The sequence below is a fragment of the Lepeophtheirus salmonis genome, chromosome 12 (genome assembly GCF_016086655.4).
Source record: "Lepeophtheirus salmonis chromosome 12, UVic_Lsal_1.4, whole genome shotgun sequence".
NCBI classification, from domain to species: domain Eukaryota; kingdom Metazoa; phylum Arthropoda; class Copepoda; order Siphonostomatoida; family Caligidae; genus Lepeophtheirus; species Lepeophtheirus salmonis.
In genome coordinates this window covers 11,026,259-11,033,822 of record NC_052142.2, presented here as the reverse complement: position 1 = coordinate 11,033,822, position 7,564 = coordinate 11,026,259, and the positions used below count along the sequence as shown (strand labels likewise).

General features: G+C 32.3%; 1 long non-coding RNA gene across 1 annotated transcript; it reads left to right on the top strand.

Annotated features, from left to right (window-relative positions):
- The first annotated feature begins 5,048 nt into the window (after positions 1–5,048).
- LOC139906800 (uncharacterized) lies at positions 5,049–7,130 on the top strand. Its single transcript, XR_011782748.1, has 2 exons — positions 5,049–6,632; positions 6,691–7,130. It is a non-coding gene; the product is annotated as an uncharacterized lncRNA (long non-coding RNA).
- The last annotated feature ends 434 nt before the right edge of the window (positions 7,131–7,564 follow it).

The following is a 7,564-nucleotide window of genomic DNA, read 5'->3' as shown; positions in this document are numbered from 1 at the left end:
GCATTCTTCATTTTATTCGGCACGATTTGCAGTTAGAGTTACCTCTAAATAGAAGACTTCAAATGATTGACTTTCCTTTTGATACATATAATGGATTTTAACTTTGTCGTGAATGGTGTTGTGTTGAGAGGAAATATATTTCCGTAATTCTTCTAAAATTTTAGGAACGGATAACTTGGTGTCTTCTTTCATCCCAATTGACTCTTAATTTCGCTTTCATTTCTATATCCATGAAGGATATCAAATTCGTAAGTTGTTTAGCGTGAGAGTAGTTATCAACTTCTGCTAATTGCCTGTAGTCTTCAAAGCTGAATTTCCATTTGATAAATTCATTCAAATACATGCTTCATCTCAATAATTACGGTTATTTATATATAATTTTGCCGTATACTTTACACGCTCCATCCTTTGAAGACAGATTGTGATTCTCATTGCCAGCTAGTTTCTCCATTTTTTCGTGAATTCCTTCATAATTTCGTCATCCATGCGATCTCTCTCTTCCAAAAACATCAAGACATCCTCTTGTTGCTCGTTTGCTTCAGACTTGAACTCCAGTAATTCTAATGTATTCTTTAAGACATGTAATCTTCAACGTGTTCTTTGATGAGAAACATCTACAAATTGAATTGTGTTCAAATGCTTCAGTTCATTAATATTCCGGGTGACATGACCTTTGTATGCCTTAACTTTTGATTCTATAAAGTCAAACTTCTTACTTTCTTCCTTACATTATATTTCTTAAGGTTGGTTCTGGATTATCAACTGCGCCATTTGATATATGAATATAAGTGAGATAAAATAAGGATATGGACTTTAAATATACACTTTATTCTACACGAGAATAATCCAGAATTACATACATATACACAGAATATCTATATTAACGATTACTAAACCTATTAGGTGAGTAGATATATACCAGGTACAAATATAGGAGGTAAAGGATATTATTTGGAAACTAATTAAAATTTATTTTAAATTGACCTTATCTTTCAACTTTAGAGTTAGGAGAAGTGTAATAAATAAAGTCTTACTTTAGACTCAAAAGGCGATCTGGGATTTTCTCTTGGTAGTATTAGTAGATAATATATAAATGATAATAAATATTCTATTTTACGTATATATAGAATAGAAATGTTAAACCTCGAAGTACTGTGGAAGAGTGGAACTCGATTTGTGAAGGTTTTTATAAAACGTGGAACTTCCCCAATTGCTTTGGTAAGTAAAATATTTATAATGAAATTTAAACTTAATAACTAATATATTTATGTATAGAAAAATAGATGAACCATATATCAACATTCAAGCTCCTAGTAAAAAGGATTCCACACACTGCAACTATAAAGGGAGTCATTCTATTGTTCTTATGGCAATTTGCAACACAAACTATGAGTAAGGGTGATAATTTTGGTAAGAATAGAAAAGCGTGCGAGGAGAAGAGAAGAAATACTTATGGCATCATTGATTAAATAATATACATTTCTTCTATCAATCAAGAACGTTATCATTCCCGCCTTTATTATTCAATATTAATATTATATTACATGTTGATAGTCAATAGAGAACTGAATAAAATGCCTAAAATAATGTTGCCTTCTGTCTGGATTTCTGAAAATGGAGGCTCAGGAATTTATAAAATACTTACTGGATGAGAAATAGATGGCTTGTCGGATTTGTCGATATAAATGTCCCTTTAGTACCTTGTCTAAAATTCCATGCCACTCATTATCCTCATCTCATATCAAGAGCATGGATATTCATCTAAAAATTTAAGTTAATAATGAATACATCAAGTCAGACTTTAACTCTGATCTTATTGCATGTATATACCCTTATCCATTGCTAATCATCTACGTTGAAAAAATTTATGGGGAAATACATGGGTAAACCTATCGCTTCCCGAGGAACCATAATTAAATTAATGGATGATGTTGGCACTGATGTCATTTATAGAAATTTATATAAAAATATTTTAAGTCATACACACCAAATGACGATCAAGTTATCAGTAAAAAGTATTTACTAATATGGAAATGGAACTCTGAATTTTGTAGTATCTCACAGAAAACAAAAACAACTGCTTAAATTGTCACAACAACGGGGGTAGTAGCTTTGGATGGTTCGCAACTTGTTTGTCTGAGACTAGTTTCTCGCTTAAAGACTTGGGTATGATAATTAGGTTTTCCAATAATATATATTCAATAAATAATACTTTTTTTATCACTTAAGGCTTAGCTCTGGTTGATAGGCTCCAAGAAATGTTGTTCAGAAAACTCATAAAAGGCAAAAACAACTGTTTAAATGGTGACAACAACAGGGGTAGTTATATTGGGTGTAGCATTATAATTAGCAATTGTGTATATCCTTCATGATATTAGTAAGTTGTTATATAAGCATGAATAACGGGGAAAAAAATATTTTTTGATGCTCATACTAAGGAGTAATATCACTGGACATTACTACACAATCAGCTTTTGCTCTAAATCTTTAAGATGAATTTATTTATAACATTTTTTTATTAGTATATTTATTGTCTAATTTTATGATTTCGATATTTACTTTTTTATTATAATTAGTTAGATCTCATCGGTAGAGATATATTTATCCTGTGCACAATTGTATATAGCAACTTCCACATTAAGAAGAGGGGTGATTATCTTTTGGATTAAACTCCACGTCTCACTTGTGTTTTGCAACCTAAAGTTATGACATATTTAACTGGATTCCGGTGTCAGAACAAGAAAATATTATTTGGATCAATCTATAATTTCAATATTCTGTATATATAATTTATTGTTATTAGTTATATGATTCCAATTGTTTAATTTTGTATATTTAACATAAATGTATGATTGTATATTTCTTATTATGTATATTATATTTGATTAAAGCCTTCTTTTTTAAATCTGGAACTTCAAATATATTTCGAAATACTTTACTTTGTCGTTTCATTAGCTATTATTCTGAGAATAAGGTTAATAATGAATTACAATTTTATGGAGTGTGACGCTTTCAAATCTACTGTAACGGATAAAAAATGTCTAAGTCAATTATACGTAGTATATCTTCATTAAACATTTTACTAATAAATACTTTCGTTATACCCTCAAAAATCATAATAGATGATTATCACATCAGTATTTTAAACAATGATACCATATGTACTTTTTCCCCTTCTCCTTGCACGCGTTTTTCTACACAAAATAATCAACTATAGTGATATGTATAAGGGAGGATGGGAGGGGCTACGTAGAAGAAAGTAAATGAAAGGATGGAGGACTAAACGAATAAAATGTTTATAGTTATTGGTGAGATCACTCTACTTACTAAAAAGGTCAAGATGGAAACGTACTGGATTTATGAAAATGGAGGCCCAGGAATTTGGGAAATACTTACCGGATCAGAAACAGATGGTTTGTCGGATTTGTCGATATAAATGTGCCTTTAGTCCCCTATCTAGAATTACACGCCCCTCATTATCCTCATCTCATATCAAGAGCATGGATATTCATCTAAAAAATCAAGTTAATAACGAATACATCAAGTCAGACTTTCACTTTGATATCACAAATATGCTTATTGCGTGTAGTATACCTTATCCATTGCTAATCATCCTACGTTCAAAAAATTTATGGAGCAATATACGGGTATACCTATCCCTTCCCGAGGAACCATCATTTAATTAATGGAGGATGTTGGTACGGATGTCATTTATAGAAATACATATAAAAATGTTTTGAGTCATCCACACCAAATGACGATCAAGTTATCAGTAAAAAGTATTTACTAATGTCGAAATGAAACTCTGAATTTTGTACTATCTCACAGTAAGTATTCAATTTTTTTTTAAAATCTAACCATAAAATATGATTCTATTTTAGCTAAACATATCAAGAATTATGATACACAACTCATTAAATGGCAAAAACAACTGCTTAAATGGTCACAACAACGGGGGTAGTAGCTTTGGATGGTTTGCAACTAGTTTGTCTGAGACTAGCTTCTTTGCTTAAAGACTCGGGTATGATAATTAGGGTTTCTAATATTACATAGTCAATAAATATTACTTTTTTATCACTTAAGGCTTAGCTATGGTTGATGGGATCCAAGAAATGGTGTTAAGAAAACTCATAAAAGAAAAAAAACAACTGTTTAAAATGGTCACAACCACGGGGGTAGTTACATTGGGTGTTGCCTTATAATTAACAATTGTGTATATCCTTCATGATAATAGTATGTTGTTATATAAGCATAAATAACGGGGTATAATCTTTCTTGATGTTCTTAATGAGGAGTAATATCGCCGGACATTACTACATAATTAGCTTTTGCTCTAAATCTTTAAGATGGATTTATTTCTAACATTTTTTTATTAGTATATTTATTGTCTAATTTTATGATTTTGACATATACTTTATTATTAATAATTAGTTAGATCTCATCGGTAGAGATATATCTATCCTGTGCACAATTGTATATAGCAACTTCCACATGAAGAAGAGGGTGATTATCTTTTTCATGAAACTCCACGTCTCGCTTGTGTCTTGCAACCTAAAGTCATGACTTATTTAACTGGATTCCGATGTCAGACAAGAAAATATTATTTGGATCAATCTATTATTTCAATATTCTTTATATATAATTTATTGTTATTAGTTATATGATTCCAATTGTTTAATTTTGTATATTTAACATAAATGTATGATGGTATATTTTTAGTATGTAAATTATATTTAATTAAAGCCTTCTTTTTTTAAATTGGAACTTCAAATATATTTTGAAATACTCTACTTTGTCGTTTCATTAGCTAGTATTTTGAGAATAAGGTTCATAATGAATTACAATTTCATGAAGTGGGACGTTTTCAAGTCTACTGTAACAGATAAAAAAACGTTTAAGTCAATTATACGTAGTATATCTTCATTAAACATTTTGCTAATTAGTACTTTCGTTATACCCTCAAAAATCATAATAAAGCAGGGAGATGATAATCAACAACAGTATTTTAAACAATGATACCATATATCTTCCCCCCCCCCTTCTCCTTGCACGCGTTTTTCTCTACAATATTATCAACTTTAACTATGAGTAATAATTAATATATCCAAAATTCATTCGTATTTCTATAATTAATCTTTAATGTATGTTATTTTAGGTTTATAATTATTCATAAAGGAGATTCTGACCGACATTGGGGTGGTGGAGTTCTTAAAGACTCTAACTTTAGAGATGCCTTGCTTGGTACCACTTTGAAGTTTTGTTATGTATTTAATATCTCCTTACATGTTTTTATCTTCTTGTAAATTCGTCTATGTATTATAAGTACTGTGTTTTACGTGTTATAAATAGTATCGTCTTTTGTAAATATATTAGAGTATAGTTGGAATACACATGAACATATAAACAGTGTAGTTTCATTCCTCCACGTCATTCTTCTCCTCATTTCTCTCGGTCATCCTGGATCTCTCCACCTTATAAAGAAGTTTGTGTCTCTCCCTCGTCAAGACGCAACATTGGCGACGAGGATGGGATCAGGATCACGTCACCTCCCTGCTGTGGGATCATCGGCGAAGCTAGCCCTGTTGGAGTTGGGTAACCCTTTTTGTCGATGGGGAGAACGCTCGTTCGTCTACGGAAGGCGGAGCAATATGGACTGTGCATATGTTTGGGCCTCGTGGAGGAAGGAAGAGAACCTTGGTCACTTTCAAGAAGTGAAGTGTGTGTCCGGGTCAGGGACCACATAATTAAAAATGGGTTTAGTCCTACACAATTTTGGTTCTCTACTGTTCCTACTCTCCCGTTCACATCATTGGTTAATGGATGTGGAATGGTCTCTCTTCTGGATCATCCCGAGTTGGATGAGGGTACATCGAGCAAGATGTCTCCCAGGGACGAGCAGGGTGCTCGGGTCCTTAAAACCTCAACAAGGGTGAATGTTATTTCTCCCAGGGACGAGCAAGGTGCTCGGGTCCTTAAAACCTTTATGAGGAGTCTTGTCCTCCTTTCTCCGGTGCGCGTGCTGAGAGCACGGCACGTCTATGGAGATAAACTTTTGCAGTACAAGGAAGAATGTTTTGTCCTCGCCTGGACATGGATGGAGCGGATCTATAGGCTGCTGTTCATGGAGAGGAACCTGTTTAAAGCACTGCCATGGATTTGGTGCTTGGGGGGTGATGTTATGTATTTAATATCTCCTTACATGTTTTTATCTTCCTGTAAATTCGTCTATGTATTATAAGTACTGTGTTTTACGTGTTATAAATAGTATCGTCTTTTGTAAATATATTGGAGTATAGTTGGAATACACATGAACATATAAACAGTGTAGTTTCATTCCTCCACGTCATTCTTCTCCTCATTTCTCTCGGTCATCCTGGATCTCTCCACCTTATAAAGAAGTTTGTGTCTCTCCCTCGTCAAGACGTAACAAGTTTCCCCTAGAAGGTGTCTACCTGATACAAATATCAACAAATTACCATTAGTATTTGTTGGTGATGTGGCATTTCCACTGAAACCAAATTTGTTAAGGGCAGAACCAAGGAGAACTTATGTTCTAATGAAAGAATCTACAATTACTGTATTTCGAGGGCGAGACGTGTAATAGAAAATGCATTTGACTTGTTGACAGGAAGGTACCAATATAATTCATACTGAAATAAAAATGTATAATTAAATATGAATTATTTATAGGTGGAGGATTTTTCGTTCCTATATATTAAGCAAGCCAGATCGAGTTGTTGAGTACACCTAAGCTACAAATCCCTTACATATCTTCTTAATAACCCAAAGGAAGACACCTCATCTTATTTTGTAGGTAATCAATGGAAGATGAAGTCTGTCCCGGCATATCTATCATTTTAGTAAAATATTGCACTTTACATTATATAATCTACGTTAGCAAACATTGCAAGTTCATTCCTATTCATTTCGTCCCTTGTGTCAAAAACAAGAAGGCTATAAAGTATTCTTCATAAGCTTGTACGCGCCTACAAGGTAATTGGAGGATTTCAAGCTACGCACGCAAAGTGATAGCTGAAAGGGGCGTGTTGGTTTTTTTTATGGTCTTGTTTTGATATACAGCTTGTCTCTAATTAAATTCATAAATATTGGACTTGAGTTCTAATTCCTCAGTATCTCTGTTGTCATTATTTCATTAAATCTATTGTTTAATTAATTATTTCTGGGGGTTATTATTATTGTAATAATAGGCTGTCGAAAGTTAGTTTCAAAAGTTAATACAGTCCACTATTTTTGTTCGCCAAGGCCAACTAAGAGAGGATTCATCCATTGGCATTGTTCCCATCCGTTTATTTCACGAAAGAAATTATATTAATAATTCAAACTATTTATCGAGAATTATTATATAATTATATGTTACATAATATTTCTTCAGCAGTAACAGGGTCTGAACCATGGAAATGGGAAAGAACTCATATTAATATTTAAAATAAATATGTAAATGTCAAAAAGCTTACAAATATTTTAGAATATTAACCTTTAAACTTTGCGTTTCTATCTTTTATAAATAATGAGAGTGGAAGAGTTATGTCTAATATTAATCATG